Here is an 18,253-nt window from a genome sequence, read left to right as displayed (position 1 = left end):
TAGGTTAGACTCCCACCAAAGGTCGAGGTTTCGGCTCTCAACAAAGGCTCTGGGTTCGAGTGCCTTAGTTAACTATATCTTAATTAAGTGCTCCTTATAACTTCGCCTTAATTACACCAAAGGTCATGGGTTCGCGTGCCTTAATTACCTAGACTAACTTAACTGTGCCGTAATTAACTATATCCTCAATAACTGTGTCTTAATTAACTTCGTATTAATTAACACCAAAGGTCATGGATTGAACTTCTACCAAAGGTCGAGGTTTCGTAGCTTTTTTGCACCATCGTTTGGTCACGAAGCCAACGCCGGATTTTATGCCTCATGAGCCATTTAATGTTTTTGCATTAATAAATATCACCTGATTCGGAGTGATTGAGGAGATAGCGATGTACTGAGGTTAATATCAGTTGATTTAATCAAGGATGGAGGAGACATCATGCTTGAAAAGCTTGCCGCCCTTATACGCAATGCCTCAAGACTTCAGCTGTACCATAGAACTGGAAGAATGCCAACATTATACTAATCCATAAGAAGGGAGACGTTAAAGGATTGAATTATAGGCCCATTAGCTTGCTTTCAGTATTGTATAAAATAATCACCAAGATATTTTCTAATAGAATCAACACAACACTTCATTTCAGTCAACCAAGAGAACAGGCTGGCTTCAGGAAGGGATATTGCATGATGGATCACATCCATGCCATCAACCAGGTAATCGAGAAATCTGCGGAGTACAATCAACCTCTCTATATGGCTTTCATAGATTATGAAAAAAGCATTTGATTCAGTAGAGATACGAGCAGTCATAGAGGCATTACGTAATCAAGGAGTGCAGGAGACATACGGGAATATCCTAGCAAATATCTGCAAGGATTCCACAGCTACCTTGGGTCTCCACAAGAAAAGTAGAAATTTACCTATCATGAAAGGAGTCAGGCAAGGAGAGACAATCTGCCCAATTCTATTCACTACATGCTTAGAAGGAGTATTCAAGCTCTTAGACTGGGAATGCTTAGGATCGAGTGAGCTTCAATGGCGAATATCTCAGCAGCCTTCGGTTTGAAGATGACATTGTCCTATTCAGCAACAATGGGGGCGAATTGCAACAAATGACTGAGGACCTTAACCAAGAAAGTGTAAGAGTGGGGTTGAAGTTAATATGCATAAGACAAAGATAATTAGGTGAATTTCGGTCTGGGTGGGAATCGAGCCCGGGCTTCCGTGGTGCGAGACGAGCACCCTTCCCTGAATCCACGGCTGCTCCACGGTTCTGGCTTAATAAAGGTGCGCCTAGTGCGTGCCTGATTGTACACGTCACGTGGTCACCGAGACGCGCTCGTGCCACTGCTCGCGCGTTCGTCGTCGTCTTCTTCCACAGCTGGCCGGCTTCGTGTAACACTTGGTCGCTTTTCCTGACAGCCGATAGAGGACGTCAAAAGCGCACGCACTTCGTCTTGCTGTCTTGTTGGCGCTCTAAGCAGCCGCCACAGAGCACAGGCCACGCGCTCGCGCGTTCCCTTTCATAAAGAACCACCGTGTACGTGCGTATGCGTGCGCACCTCGGCAAAACACACAGATTAAAGCCATGTCCGTGCGTGAGATGACAATCGCTAGTTCATACTGGCGATGGTCAAACGGAACAGCATCTCTTTCATTCTGGAGTCATCGTACAAGTTCTTTTATTGTTATAAGATATGGCCAGAAGAAGATCCGTTGGTTAATGATTCCTTTAAAGCACGAATTGGTTCCATATAATGAATTATGTGAATCAGTGGCCTTGCTATACTAAAGGTTCACAAATAACGCTCTGGCCAATTAAATATGCGAAGTTTCTGGAGTTATTCATCACAATCGCAAGGTTTAAATTAGACTAGTATGCGGAGTCTGAAAATCTTTCACTTACATGCGTGCTCGGCACAGATAGCAAAGTCGCTAATTGCCAAAGTCATTCACACATGTGTGCTAATTGAACGTATTGAAAACTGCTTGCATGGCGGATATTTCTGTCAGCAGAGGTTGAACAGCCCAAAAACTGTAAGCAGAGTCCTCCACCAGAGAGAGAGAGAGAGAGAGAGAGAGAAAGAGAAAACGTCCTCTCACACGGAAGCGAACCTAATTGAGAAATGCAACGAACTGTTTGTCAGATCGATGCAGCCACACGTACGATGGGGCGCGTTACACGTGCCCTTCACGCGGTGTCGTTGGTATTAAAGCCCGCCTCAGGTACATGGCAAGCCTGTAATCATAGAGAAAAATACCGGTTGTTTTATAATGTAAATCGCCTATGGTATATAGCACTAATTTAATTATTCTGCTGGATTAGCCGAAGATGCGGGCGGTACTTACAATGAAAATCAAGATGGATAGCTGACTAATTAACAAACGTTCCATAATCACCGTTTGAACTAATCATTCTACCACGCATGTTACAATACACGAACTGAAGCCAGTGGTTTCACAAGGCCTACACATGCACCAGTTTTGAGATACGCGCTGTCAAACTTAGTAAAAAATGTGGTTGATCCCTCTTATATAGGAATCGGTATAGAACACGAAAGTGAAACGTGTCTTCACAGAAGTAGTGTAATGTTTATTGCACATTGATATATAATGTCTATTGGTGTTTTGTGGCTAAAGCGCCCTTAGGCGTTGATGCACCCACGCTGACGCCTGGTGGCACGTCTCCTCCATCACGACTACCAACGTCGATGACCATGAGCAACCGTCGTGCATATGGAAGCTGCACTACGCTGCACACGCTAGCACAACGCGAAAGACGAAGCACGTAACTGACACACTAATACAACGCGCAAGACAAAGCACGTTACTGAATCGTCACCGAGTCAAATCAGCGCGTACAGCGCGTCGTAATTGCAGCCTCCGCGATCAACTTCAGAAACATTTTCAGAGCTAATTGCGGAGGCCACGCTCCGCTGTGCTGAGTACGGTGAACGCCACCTAGGTGGCGTTGGTAGTGCTTCTTGATGCCAGCGTCCCTTCGAATGCTGGCATCGAGGCGTCGTAGTGCTGAGACCACCGAAGCGTTCACTGTCGGTGCGCGTTAGTGTCATAATGCAGTACTATAGTGCCTAGAATATACTTACTAGTGTGCCGACCGACGGGCGTTTCCAATGGGAGACGCTGGCACCGCCGGTGATGCCTTCCGCCGGAGCCCACCAGACGGCGACACTGTTTGGGACCGTGCTAACCGAGCGGCGCATCACGCGTCGCTTGCGCTTCGGATGCACTTCGGATGCGCGTTCGTAAGCGCAGTCAACCGGTTGCGGCGCGTTGTTGCTTTCGAGCAAGTAGCATGTGGTGCCTCCGCATGTCATTGCTGGGTTTCTTTTCTGTGCGCGTGGTTCGCACTTGTGTCTGTTCACGGACGGAACCGAGATGTCGTCGCAGAAAACGAGGCGTAAAGACAGCACCTGTTTTGTCCCATATTGTACAACTAGATAGCGCTCAAACAACGAGCAAGTCTCATTATTCAGCGCGCCTGCTGACCCAGAACGTTTTGCCGAGTGGGAGAAGAATATAAGATGGCAGATCGAAGGCTAACTCTGGCGGCTGTCGCTTGTGAAAAACACTTTAATAATTGCTACATTGAGCGCTCGTTCGAAATTAGTCGACGGTGTTTCGCCGCCCATGAAAATGTGCCCTGTTTAATTACCGTCATTTATGGTAATTAGATACAACTTGGTGTGAATTTAGCATTTGTGGACATGTCTCGCATATAATACTTTACTGTGGAAAAAGGTTACACTTCTTCGGAAACCACATATTTATTTATTGGCATTTTTTGCAGAAACACCCGGTATCGTGTAGCGTTATAATGATAACTGTGCGTACGATCGTTTGTAAGTGCAACGAAATCATATTCTTTCGATTACACTTTGCACCTCAACCAACGTTCCGCAGAGCGAAACGGGCTGGGACAGCCCTATGGCGTCTGTCGCACACGCGCGCGTTGGCTAGAGACGCCGCTCGGCATAGCACGGTCCGTACGGCTATCGCCGTCTGGTGGCCGCCGGCGGAAGGCATCATTCTCCGTGCCACCGGAAAGCCCGCGGTCGGCACACTAGTAAGTATATTCTAGGCACTATAGCAGTACTTCTCTTTTCTGCTCGTAGGCGGCGGCACCGCCCCGAGCAAGATAAGGTCCCTCTATGAAAAATACAGGGACCTTAGAGCAAGAGCGCGGGTACACGGAGGAGTGTTAGATATATAAAGCCCGTCTGTGTTACTCTCTGTATATGGGTTTGTGGCGCAATGGGTTAAACGCTCGGCCATCTATCGTCGCGGACCGAGAGGTCGTGGGTTCGATTTCCAAATTTTGCATGTTTGTGGAACTTTTTCTTCTGGTTTCTTTCTTTGTATTATGTTCTATGACGTATTTCCGTGACGGAAATACGTCAGTGAAGTCTTGGTGGACCCCGGCATAAAACACTTTCGTGTTAAAATGCACTGTTGTTACGCTTAACTTTTTAACAAAACGCATTTTTACTTATTCAAGAAAATAATTACAGGGACACCAGCGCATCTCGTCGCAAACATTGTGAACGCATATCTCGAAATTGGTGTCATCCTCGGAACTCGTTCAAAGTGGATATGACATTCAAGGGTACTGGCTACAACTTGTAAATTGCAACATGTGCCGTAAAGTAATTCATTTAAAGGTTAATTAGAAATTCTTAATTAGTCAAATATCTACATTTCTCGCACAGATAATGTCGGCCTCACAGTAAATGAGCTCAAGAAGTAGAATTGTGTTAAATGCCACAAGTGAGTTTTAAAGATTCTGGTAATGATTAAAGAAATTGGGGCAGTTTCGCACTAGTGGCGCGAAGACTGGGCAAACAGCGAAGCTGGCGGCCCCACCTAGCTTATTCTTGGTTCGGCTAAGTTTCTGCGTGGTAATGCTTTGAGACTCTGCCAAGCTTTCGGCGAGGTTATGCTTCGAGACTCGGCCAAGTTATGCGTGGTGTTGGCAATCGTCGTGAGCCCCCGACGCTACAAATTTCCACCAGCGCTGGAAATTATCCAGGACTCGCAGGCCCGGATCGTTTTGGCAACGTTTCTGGTTGCTGAAACGGGTTTGCTCCCTATCGCGGGCTCTAGACTGTGAATCTTCTGCCATTCGCTGTCATTAAGTCGCCGCTTCATCGGCGCGATACTCTGGATCGACACGAAGACGTCTCATCCGCTCTCGAGTAGCGGCGCGCTGTCTTTTTATGCCACTCTTCCTCTTCCTCGGGAGTGACGATCTTCTTCGGTCGCCTCATTCCCCTCCGCAGCGATGTCGACGCGGCGGCGACGCGGAGCTATATACTCGTAATACCCTGCGGGACTCTGACGTAACGGCTTACCTTCGCCTTTGCATAGCTGCGGCGCGCACGGCGGGGTCGTCATGGCTAGGCAGAGCTAAGGAGAAGCGATGCTGCGCACGCGATGACGTCATGGGTCGGCTCCCGCAGCTGGGCGAGGCGTTGAGGCGACGTATGTGACAGCATCGCCAGGCGGAGGACTTTCTCCGCACACCCGCATCTACCGGCTTATACCCCTGTCACACGGGCACCCGCAAACTCCTTTGAACTCTATCGTCTTTACCTCGAAGGAGATGCGCTCGGTGTCACACGGTCTCCCTTTCGCCAAGGGAGTTTAATGGAGCGTTTCGCGAAGGGAGTTCGGCAATGATATTGCGGCGGGACGGAGTATACTCTCGTTCTCAGATAGCTACAGCTGCGAAGAAAACCACGTTAATAAAATCGTCGTAACTGGCTCACTTACAAATTTTAGCATTGTTATTTGTTTTGACTTTGGTTATACACCTCGTAATTGGAGCTTTCAATCAGTTTTTAAGAACATGAGCGCCTTTACTCTCGACACCATGCTTCGCCATCCCGCATGGGAAAGTGTCGTTCCGCCATTTCGTTTGTTTATCCGCGCGCGAGCCGCACGTGTCGTACGGCAAAACTCTCCGGGCGAGAAACACCGCAAGTCAGCGATCCCGGTGCCTATACTTTAAGCATAAACGGCATGCACGCGATCTTGCGCTCGACGGTGACAAGCGACGCGATGGAGTATGGCTGCCGCGTTCGCTCGTCGCCTACAAGTCGTACCGCATGCGAGCGACGAGACGAGCGAGGTACTTTGAGCGACGTCTCCCCGGTGTTGTCGGTATGAGGGCAGCAAATACTCGCCGAAACTGGCGTGACAAGTGCTTTATTAATTTAAGTTGATGTGTTTTAGTGTAAAGAGCAGCATAAATATTTGTAAAGGTCTTGCACTACGTTATTATCCTTGCACGTATCAATATCTAGTCGTTTGCTCTTTCCGCACGATAATCGGTAGTACTTGACTGATGTATATCCTGTTCCGTCTTCGCGCTATGGGCTAGTCGCTCATAGCACTTCCAGGCGACGAGCGACGAATTCTAGATTTCCAGAACCGAGCGATCGAGCGACAAGAACGGGCGATCTGTTCGCGCGACGGCCCGTTTCGTCGCTCGAAGCCGTCGCTCGTCGCTGTCGCGCACAAAATCGCTTTCATGCGGTTTGGGCTTTACCTACCTATATACTTTACTTTAACGGCGAATATATATGTGAAAAGTTGCACGGGGAAGTAAGCACAGCAGCGCCGTTTCTGTCCCATGCGGCGCCCATCGAAAGCTCGCACTGTGCCTTGTAGCACTGCCGGAACTCCATTATCATAAATCTCCATTAGGGAGTTTCATGTTGAACTGAGTTCGCGGGTGCTCGTGTGACAGCGGCATTAAACAGCTTGGCTGCTAAAAATAGCACGCCGTATATTAGTTATGAGAGCACACATGCCGGAACGACACCATTAACACGAATTTCTAGCGCAACGTGCAGGCTCGGCGTTAGCAGAGTTAGTTCATTTCAAAGGCTTTACGGGCCACAACCACGATCTGATTATGAGGCACGCCGAAGTGAGGGACTCCGGATTAATTTTGCCCACCTGGAGATTTTTAACGTGCCCCCAATGCACGGGATACGGGCGTTTGTGCATTTCGCCGCCATAGAAATGCGGCCGCCGCGGCCGGGATGCGAACACGCGACCTTGTGCTTAGCAACGCAACACCAAAGCCACTAAGCAACCACGGCGGTTGTGGGACCAACCAAGTTTAACGACAAAAGCCCCCCTCCCCTTTGCACTCATTGGGCAAGTTGTAAAGCAGTTCCATCTAAAGTTTAAACAACTTTGCCCTAGACTGCAAGGTTATGGCATGCGCTCGTAGCTGCCTCCTATTGGCGTTACACTGTAAGCAGAGCCTGGTGCAGCAGTTTAATAAACGCAGAGTGACGCAGTCGCTCAAACATTTCGATGTCTATTAGGCAGTACGTACACAACGTCAGAAAAGAAAATCGAGCGTGCTTGCTAATCCTACAACTCTGAATGAAATAGCACTATAAATCCTGTTACTTTGTGACTATTCTTGTGTATCCTGCTCACCCTGCTTGGACTTCTTGTGCGCAGTATTTTTTAAATAAAAATAAATAAATAAATAAATAAATAAATAAATAAATAAATAAATAAATAAATAAATAAATAAATAAATAAATAAATAAATAAATAAATAAATAAATACATCGATATTCAGTGGCAAACATTCAGTGAAGTGAGTAAACGAATTCAATCTGCAGCACTTCGCTTTGAAAGTCATGCATGAAAAGGCTGCGCAACACACTGAACAGTGTGCAAAGCAGTTCTAGAGTTTCATTGCAGCTCAACTTGGACGAGTAAAGCAGAGCAGAAACGAGGTCATTGAACTGTTCTCAAACACAGATGTGGCGCGTCAGGAAAAAAAGCTGCACCTTTTCTGGACTTGCATCGCCGACTCCTTTGGGCAAGAGAACGCTTTGGCGAAGGCACGAAAGCCCCGCACCGCTTTGTTGCAGTCTGCCCAAGACAAGCGCCTCCGTTCACGTGACGTGCAGGTCATGTAGCACAGTGTCAGAAAGAAAACCTTGTCTTCGGAGAGAGTTCGGTCAATCCGTCGATCTGGCTTGTTTTCTTTCTCATAGGCCACGTAGGCAACCTCTAGAGCCGGGATCTCCGGGAATATGCTTGGAAAGCCATTTTTCTTGAGGCAAGTGTCCTTCACATGGTAAGTGGTCATAGTAGACTTGGACAATATAGAGTATCCAAGGCCACCGCGAGGTTGCCACCTGAGTCCTTCTCTGTCCAACATCTTCACCATCTGGAGCGCCATGGCAAACCCGATTCCGCCATACAGCATGGCCCTCGTTCCCCTCGGGTAAAATAGTGGTCTCGCGATTCCTCCAAGTGCCATGCCGACACTGTTCAGCATGTATCTGAAACTGAAGTATTCAGGCGAGTTGTTATCGGGCAGCTCGAGCACATGTTCGTAATCGGGTACCCTCTGTCGGACCTTGCGAAGTAACCGCCGCGTGTTTACCCAGTAGTGGCCAAAAGACGGCTCGTTATCCGGAAAATCGAAATAAATAGCCTCGAGCGTGTCTTTGTCGAGGAAATTTGGCAGTGGCCACAGACGGCTGGCGAGCAGTGACACCTTCTGGCCGAGCAATTCCTTGCTGCCTATATCGATCCAACTCGAGGTATTGAGTTCTGCGAATAAGGTCAACTTGAGGCTGCTGAAGGCTTCCATGACACGGTCGCGCTCCTCGGCCTGGAATTTCGAGACGATGTGCAGGGCCAGAACGAGCGCCTTGTACGACACTTCGACGTTGGCACCGCAGAAAATGTGACGGTGCGACTCGATTGCTTCCACGCTACCGAATCGTGCATGGAGGAACCGATAGCTGGAAACTGCGGCATACTCCTGAACAACATGCCATGCCAAATGAGTAAGGAGCTCCCTGTTGCTGTAGCTAGCAAATATTCTGCCGATTTCTTTTAGGTAGCCGATGTCGCCCGAGATCATTTTGTCACTGCTAGCGATCGCTGAGCCCAGGTGCATCTTGGCATTGAGCTGCATTATCCATTCCTCGGACGACAGTGGTTCCGTATAGTGGTCGATCGTCCCTACCTTAAACTCGGCAGCAAACTTCGGCTGGGCCTCGGAGGCGTTCGCCAACCGCTTCAGTATGTCGGCTTCAATATGAGCAGCCTTTTCAATTTCGACATCGCTAGTAGGAGGCATGGAGTCGTTAAGAAACACTGTCTCGAAGTCCCTCCAGTACTTCGCGTACTTTCCACTCGACATGACGCTCTGGTGGTATTGCAGGAGCATTGAGATAGAGGGAACGCGCGAGAGGGCAATTACACGAGTGCTGCCTAGTTTCCATGTGGTGACTGTGAACCAGAAGGCGGCCTGCAAGTCGACGTCAAGGGCGATGAGCACGCCAAGGGCGTTCACATTGGGAAGGGGCGGTCCCGGCCAGCGTAGCCCATATTGCTGGAGCACTTCGAGGAATTCTGCTACCGACTCGCCGTACTGCGATTCGGTGCCCATGCAGGAATCGTACATGGCGCGGGCTTTCATCCCAACAGGCAACACCAACGTCCCGCGGTAGAGGCTTATGTTGAATTCCTTGTACCATGCGAATCTTAGCTCGTCCAATGTAGACTTCACGTAGTCCCGGTACCTGCTGTCCGGTAACCAACGGGAGCACACGTGGCCGTACAGATCGTCGCAAGGGTTAATGCTTGCGTTAATAGTGCGCAACAGCAAGTTAGCGTGCAAGTGACAGTCTTCTGTGCGGCAAAGCTCCTCGACGCGCTGCGGTTGGCGTCTCCTGGAAATCAGTAATACCGCAGCAACCATGGCGATGGCGATGAGAGCTCCAGCAGCGATCAAGGCCTGTTGGATTCTCCTCTCGACGTCAGGAAATGCGTGACTCATTACCTGAAAAGGAATGCGTCCCATGAAGTCAGATAAAGCGGCCACATTGGAAAGCGTCGATACTGAACTTGATAATTCATGATTGCATAGCCATTAGACACCATGGGTTCTTATCATGTCGGCGTGTAACCGTAAAGACGTCACAATACTTTGAAGTATGCTTGCGACGCGCACAGTGTTTAGTAGGTACACTTGAAAGTATTGTGCTACTGAAAGCATCGGGTGTGTGTGTGTGTGCAATTGAATTGTGAACTGTGTAACGATAATTTAACTGTGTAATCATTCCGTCATGCGGCTTGTTCACCCCATCTGAGCTCTATAGCAAACACTAAGGGCATGCACAGCCAGGAAGAAAAAAAAATTCTACCTACGGTGCACTGTATGACATCCCATAGATACTATATGGTTAAATCAATACTTTCCTGATTTCTCACAAAGAAGCTACGAGTGAAATGGCCTTTGGCAAGTGATTTCATAAAGTTTATAGCTTTAGACCTTACTGCGTGAATATTAATTTTGTTGTGAATGAATTTGACAAGCATTTCTTCATGCCCAAAATGCAAAAAAAAAAAACAGTTTGAATTGCAGACAAGTTGAAAAAAAAAAGTCAGAGCACGTAAAAAAACTCGACAATTGCCTAAAAAATAGAGTATTTCTCACAGCTCCAGATAATACACGTGTCATTAAAGGTTGATGACGACATCCTTGAATAACTAATGATAGCTCCAGTACCTACATTGGATCATTTACTAAAGTTCATTTTATGGTAATTTTCGCTTTGCATAGTCTTTAGGAGTTTGACTCAAGCCAAAGAAAACTTTTTTTTTCTCTTTCGAGAGTTACTTTTTGCTGTGAACGGAAGCCCTCAAAATCGTTACACGTGCGCTAGTTTTCACACATTTCTTTAAAGCCAAAGACGCCTAGATGACTCAAGAAATTTATAAATGCAGAGTCATTACTGTTGCACGCAGTCAAATTTTGAAGTGTGTAGGTTAATCAGGAATTAAATGAAAATTGCTAAACCCCTGCTTTCAGTCCCTTTAGAGGCGTTATACAAAATGCTTACAAAGTTTATCCGCTTCCCTGAGTGAGCCAAACGGCAGGTGAAGTGCACAGAAAGCTTGAAATTTGTAAGCTAATGATGTGATGTGAAATAATTACTGAATATTCGTCTTCTCCCAATTTTCATGCATTGCACGAGGCAGGTAGTTGGTTTCCCGGTATATTCGGGGAACTATGCGCCAGGTGCGTTGTTTATTTTTCGTTTAAATAGGAAGCATGTGAACGGCCGGATAGGGAAGCACACTGTTTCGATAGTAACGAACGATAAATGTTTAATATGTGTACAGTAATTACAGCTTTTGTAAGAAATTACTTATTTAGGCATTTCAGAGTGTCACACTGTCGTTATTCATAATTGTCCCCAGAGTCTTAAATTAGCTGTACAACACACCAAGTTCAAACTCAGTGCAAATTGGGGGCATATAAAGTATGGCGAAAGTTCCAGTTTCTGGACTTAATTAGAAGCGTTGCGAAAAAAAAAAAAAAACTGAACTCTCGTTCTAGTTCATAGAACCTGGCAGGCTCCTAGCTATCTTCCATGTAAACAGTGCTGGCATTTTAGTTTTCTTTCCTATTCTACACCACTAATGGTGCTACAAACAGAAGTCGACAAGATGGCTGCAAAAGACATTATAGAACCTTCGTCTAGCCCATGGGCATCCCCAGTTGTGCTTGTCAAGAAAAAAGACGGCACCTGGCGTTTCTGTGTCGATTACAGACACCTGAACAAGATCACTAAGAAGGACGTATATCCGTTGCCACGCATAGATGATGCCCTCGATTGCCTCCACGGAGCGAATTATTTTTCGTCCATCGACCTGCGGTGTGGCTATTTGCAGGTTGCCGTAGATCCTATGGACCGCGAGAAGACCGCTTTTGTGACACCTGATGGGTTATACCAATTCAAAGTTATGCCCTTCGGCCTATGCAATGCGCCAGCCACATTTGAGCGCATGATGGATTCGCTCCTTCGTGACTTCAAACTTATTTTACCTAGATGACGTTATTGTTTTCTCAACGACATTTGACAGCCATATTCAGCGCCTGTCCGCCATCTTCCAAGTGTTCCGCAGCGCCGGTCTCCAGCTTAACTCATCCAAGTGCCATTTTGGTCGCCGCGAAATAACAGTGCTCGGCCACCTTGTTAATGGTGTAGGAATCCGACCTGACCCAGAAAAAATTCGCGCCGTGAAGCATTTTCCTGCACCTTGCTCAACCAAAGACGTTCGCTCCTTCATTGGCTTATGTTCTTACTTTCGTCGCTTTGTCAAAAATTTCGCTGACATCGCCCGTCCGCTCACCGACCTTCTCAAGAAAGATATGCCTTTCGTCTGGGGCCATCTAGAAGCTCAGGCATTTTCTACGCTTATCCGCCTTCTGACGACTTCTCCTCCGTTGGCGCACTTCGACCCATCTGCTCCTACGGAAGTTCGGACGGATGCCAGTGGATATGGAATCGGAGCCGTCCTTGCCCAGCGCCAGCATGGTCGTGACTGCGTCATAGCGTACGCCAGCCGCCTGCTCTCTGCCCCAGAACGCAATTACTCAATTACCGAGCGTGAATGCCTTGCCCTAGTTTGGGCCATCTCCAAATTTCGGCCGTACCTCTATGGCCGCCCATTCACGGTAGTCACTGACCACCATGCGCTCTGCTGGCTTTCCTCGCTGAAAGATCCTACAGGCCGTCTCGGACGCTGGGCTTTGCGATTACAAGAGTACTCGTTTTCCGTCATCCACAAGTCTGGCCAATTACATCAGGACGCGGACTGCCTGTCCCGTTATACCGTGGATCCACCCGACAGCACCAACCCTGACACCGATGCCTGTGTCCTTTCTATATCTCAGTTAATTCATTTCGGCGATGAACAGCGGCGTGATCCGGCGTTACGTTCCATCATCAGCCGTCTCAGTTCAGGGCCACCTCACGAGTCACTCCGGATGTTTACCTTACATAATGGAACTTTATACCGCCACAGTGTATACTCCGAAGGCCCTGAACACTTGCTTGTGGTGCCCTCCCACATGCGTACTACTGTCCTCCAGCAGCTTCACGACGAACCTACAGCAGGTCATCTTGGTGTAACGCGCACTTATGATAGCGCGCGGCGTCGTTTCTTTTGGCCTGGACTTTATCGCTCCGTATAGAAGTATGTTGGCCGCTGCGAACTTTGCCAACGACGCAAGAGACCACCGACGCTTCCCGCCGGCCTTCTTCAGCCTATCGATGTCCCAGTAGAGCCGTTCTTCCGCGTCGGCCTCGATTTGCTCGGACCCTTCCCTACATCAGCATCAGGGAACAAATGGGTCGCTGTCGCGACAGACTATGCCACGCGTTGCGCTATTACGCGCGCACTTCCAACCAGCTGTGCCACCGATATTGCCGACTTCCTCCTTCATGATGTTATTCTACATCACGGATCGCCTCGTCAACTGCTCAACGATTGCGGTCCTTACTTCTTGTCGCGTGTCATCGATGACCTTCTACGCTCATGTTCCACGAAACACAAAGTCACCACCGCTTATCACCTTCAGACAAATGGCCTCACCGAACGTCTGAATCGCACAATGACCGACATGCTGTCCAGTACGTTTCCGCCGACCACCGCGACTGGGATGCTACATTACCCTTTGTCACATTTGCCTATAATTCGTCACGCCACGATACGGCCGGTTGTTCACCGTTTTATCTTCTTTTTGGCCGGGAACCGACACTACCTATGGATACTGTACTACCAGCCGCCCCACAACAACCATCGGAGTACGCACAAGATGCCATCGAAATTGCAAGCTGCGCGTCATATCGCGCGTGACCGCCTTCAGATGTCGCAGGTGTCACAGAAGAACCGTTACGATTGCCGTCACCAGGATGTATGTTACGCTCCTGGATCCTTAGTGCTCCTCTGGTCGCCAAATCGACACGTTGGTCTCTCCGCGAAGCTTCTACCACGCTACCATGGTCCCTATCGCGTTCTGCGCCAAGTTCCCGACGTGACGTATGAGATTGCACCGGCACAGCCAATGTTAGCTTCTGCGCCGATCAAGACTGACGTAGTTCATGTTACCCGGCTGAAGCCGTATCACCCGTCCGCTGATGCTGCACTCTGACCTGCCCGAATGGTGCACGCGTTTTCGCCCGGGGGGGTAATGTCGCGAGACAGAAGAAGAAGACCGGCACCGAAGCAGAGGTCAGCATTAGGCCAGCACCGAAGAAGAGGAAGTAGAGGTTGCTCCTCGCCATCTTGGCTGGTTGCTGCTACGCCTGTGCTACTCGCCTATTTTGTAAATATTTGTAAATATACGTTTTTGCGCAACAATATAACTCGTAAAAAGAATAAATTTGGCCCTAAATTTCTTCTTGAGGAAGGAAACAAATTTCTACTCTTCTCCACAAGTCATCCCATAACTGCATGTCCTATCGTGCCCGATCTAGTTCAGGCAGGCGCCTGAACTAGATCTGATATATACTGGCGGAGGCGAAGGATCGCGTTGACTGCGCGCCTTGTCTGCATCACACCACGTCGCCAGAGCCTGCGCGCCTGCACAGAGTAGCAACATGGCAGCGCCCTTGCGGTTACCAATTTCAATACATGGGTGCTATGGGGAGCTTTTCCTCTATAGTTCGTTACATTAACTGTACGGTTTTAACGGGTTAGTAGGGTGACGTCACGTGTTGTCGTTGTCGACGGCGGCTGGCTGTAAAGGAAAAGACTGAAAAGAAAGTGAGTGTTGTCATTTGGCGTTTCTAGGCATCGTGGCACGAAGGAAAGAGGTCGGAAGACGAGGGGAAGAGAGCGGGGGAAAGGGAGGAGGCAGGAAAAGGAAAAAAAAAAAAAAAAGTTCGGCACAACCCATGTCACGGTGACTGTCGATGAGAATGCGTTTGGCATTAAAATTAATACAGCTGCTCAACGTTTAGCCACCATCGAAACAAGTTACGTATGAGGCGTGCACTGCAGTGGGACTCATCTTTTCTGCTTCTCGGATATGAGAATTGTTCCCTCGCTTGCCGCACACCCAGTGGCACGTACGCAGTTACCCCAGTCGGCGAGAGGTTCATTAAAGAGAGCGATCGTTAAAGAACTCGGGAACACAGTGTGCCCTAGTTTTGAGCACCTGTGAGTGGATGTTGATTCCTGAATGGTGACGATGTCTCTGTGAATATACGTGAACATTGTACAGTGAGCGCAGAAGCCGGAGCGTGGGCCTTGATATTAAACATACGCGTTACGGTGAGCGCGACCTTTAACGTTATCGTTCAACGCATATCTTTAGCTCCCCACGTTCTGTATCTGCTCAGACTAGATATGTAAGCGGTTGCACAAAATAAGAACATTGAAACTTGTGGAAAAAAAAAAAACTGGCAGCCGTTCCACTTGGGTGGAGATGGAAGACCAAGCGAAGCTGTACTATGGTGGGAATTATGTAGTATTTCCAATTATGACTATTAAGATGTGATGGTGTAATTGGTTATTTGAACTATTAAAGAATGAGAGATATATATGATCCGGTATTTTTCATTTATTTAGTGACCATAGCGACCATGGCCATATGGTCGCTACGGTACAACGTCATAGGGTGTACGGCAAAGGTTGGCACGTTCTTCATAAACACGTCACCAACGTTGCGCGCGTTCGGTGCGAATGCGGGCAAAACGCCGCCGCCGTTGACAACAGTTGTGCGGGTTGTTTGTGTGACCTCACACAACCGCTGTCAAAACGCTGGCTACGTGACAAACGGCTAAACGCCGTTATCGGCACTGTTTGGGGGAGAGGTGGGCGAAGTCCCAGAGAGAGTCGTCGGCAGAGGCCGGCAGGGCTGCGCGCATGCGCCGCAGTGGGAGAGCGGGCACGCACACGCACAGTCTAGGGTGCCTCGATGCCCTCCTCGCCCACCCTTACCTTATTTACTTTATTTATTTTATTGCGATAGCAATTATATGGACACTCAAAAGCAGATTTCTGCCGTCGGCGTCGCCGTCGCCGTCGCCGTGAGGTTCCGTATGACGTCATTTGGAGAAGAAATCGTCGCCGGTGGTAAGTGGTTCTTGAGGGAAAGGGAAAGGTTGGCGCTATCTTCTGCAGCCCTTGAGGGAGCACGGCTCAGCGCCAACGGGGAGGGGTAAGTGGGAGCGAAAGAAGGGATAGAGTGGAGACGCCATGGCTGGGCGAAGCAAAACCGGCAGGCATAGGCGGCACGTATCAGGCCGAGATGGAAGGCCTTGGTGTGCTGCAGAGTCTGCAGGGGTGTTGTGCCAGGCCGGTCAGGCCCGGGGTGGAGTGGGAGGCCGTGAGGCCTTCCCGCTTGTAGAAATGTCCTTAGAGGCGTGCGGAGAGCCCTGACGAGTCAAGGAACTCCACGACGCCTCGAAGTGCAGAAAGGTGGTGTCGGCCGGGGAAGAGGAGATCTTCCTCCTTGTCACAGGGGAGGCCCAGGCGGCGGAACTCCTGCAGGAGTGGGCCCCGCTGCTGGAGGTACGCCGGGCAGGCCAGCAGGAGATGTTCGATCGTCTCCGGCTCCCCGCAGGAGCTGCAGGCCGGGGACGTCGCTCGTCCCAGTCGGTAGCTGCGTGCTGCCGTCCAGCTGCAGCCGATGCGGAGCCGGAGAAGGAGCGAGGTCTCCCTGCGAGCCAGGCCTCGCTGGGGGAGTGGTCGTGGGGGGCATCCCAGTGCCACCCGTTTGTCTGGGTGGTGGGTCGCCAGGTGTCGCCGCAGCCTCAGTCCTGTGAAGTCGCCCTCCGTCACGGCCCGACTGAGGGGCACAGTGGTGTGGTGGGCGTCCTTCGCCAGGGTGTCGGCTGCCTCGTTGCCCGGGATCCCTACGTGGGCGGGGATCCAGTGCAGGGACACCGGGTGGCCTGCGTCCTGCAGCGCTGTCAGCCGGGTAGACAGCAGTGCGACTCCAAGGCTGGCGCTTTCTGGCCTCTGCAGGCCGAGGAGGGCTGCCCTGGAGTCGCAGAGGATGGCCGCTGGTACCCCAGGAAGCTCCTCAGAGAGTAGGTCGACGGCCAGGTGGAGGCCTGCCACCTCCGCTGCAGTCGAGCTGGCGTGTCTGGGCAGTCGACACTGCCTGCTCTTCTGCAGGGCTGGTGCCGTGCAGGCCGCCGTGGCAGAGCCGGTGTCCGGTACCACCGAACCGTCGACGTACACCAGGAGGTGGTCTCCGAGGGTCTCGTCCAGGAGGCAGGCGGCCGTCTGCTGCAGGGCGCAAGCGGGTGAGCGCCTCTTCGAAATCCCGGGCAGCTCCGTGGCGATGGGGACAGGAGGCCTCTGCGGTGGGGGCAGCTGTACCGCATTCGGCGGTGGGTTGCCAACCACCTCCTCGTAGAGGCGGCACAGCTGACCCATCCTTGAGGAAGGCCGGGACTGGAGGCGACGCAGCAGGCCTCTGCCATCAGGAGCATGGTGGAGGCGGTCGACGTGCCTCAGCCCCTGCTGCAGGAAGAGGAGCGACAGGGGCCATGCTCCAGCCTCCGCAAGGGTAGCGGCAATCTGGGAGCTCCGGGGGACGCCCAGGCAGAGTCGGATGGCCGCCCGGTGCTGCAGCTCCAACTTTTCGAGGCGGCGTGGCGGCAGCGCCACCAGCGGGAGGGCGTACCGCAGGCGTGATGTGGCCGCCGCCTCGTAGAGCCGCAGGGCCCACTTCACCGAGCAGCCCTCTCCATGAGCAAGGAGCTGCGACACGGCCTTGCGGACCCTGATGGTCTGGGTCTGCATGGCCCCGACTGCCGGTAGCCAGGTTAGCCGGTGGTCGATGCGCAGCCCAAGGTACGACACAGTCGTACTCCATGGGATGCGCACGCCTTCCAGCTGCAGCCGGGGAGCTGAGCGCCGTGCCGCTGCTCTCGGGTGGACGAGGAGGGCCACCGTCTTCCCCGTCGAAACCGAGAGTCCGATGCTTCCCAGGTAGGCGGCCGTGGTGTCCAGGGCTCTCTGGAGGGCCAGGCACACGTGGCGGCTTGACTGTGGCGGTCCCCGCACCCACAGGGCGATGTCATCCGCGTAGATGGAGCACTCCACCTTGTAGTGAGGGTCGGTCGGCAGTGCAGCAGGCAACCGGGCCAGGGCGAGGTTGAAGAGAAACGGGCTCACCACTGACCCTTGTGGTACGCCTGCTGCGACCGGACGGGGAGTGCTCCTTGCATGGCCCACGCGGACCCTGAGGGTGCGGTCGTTCAGGAACGATGACAGGAACCGCCGCAGGTTGCCGCCAATGCCCAGGAGGTCCAGAGCCTGCTGGACGACCGCATGTGGGAGGCCATCGAACGCCCCCTTGACGTCGATGAGGAGGAGCATGGCGAGGTCTCCGCTGGCCCTGGCGTCCTCCAGGGTGGAGACGACGTCT

Source organism: Dermacentor silvarum, chromosome 2, assembly GCF_013339745.2.
Source record: "Dermacentor silvarum isolate Dsil-2018 chromosome 2, BIME_Dsil_1.4, whole genome shotgun sequence".
NCBI lineage: Eukaryota > Metazoa > Arthropoda > Arachnida > Ixodida > Ixodidae > Dermacentor > Dermacentor silvarum.
Note: the sequence above shows the minus strand (reverse complement) of the source record.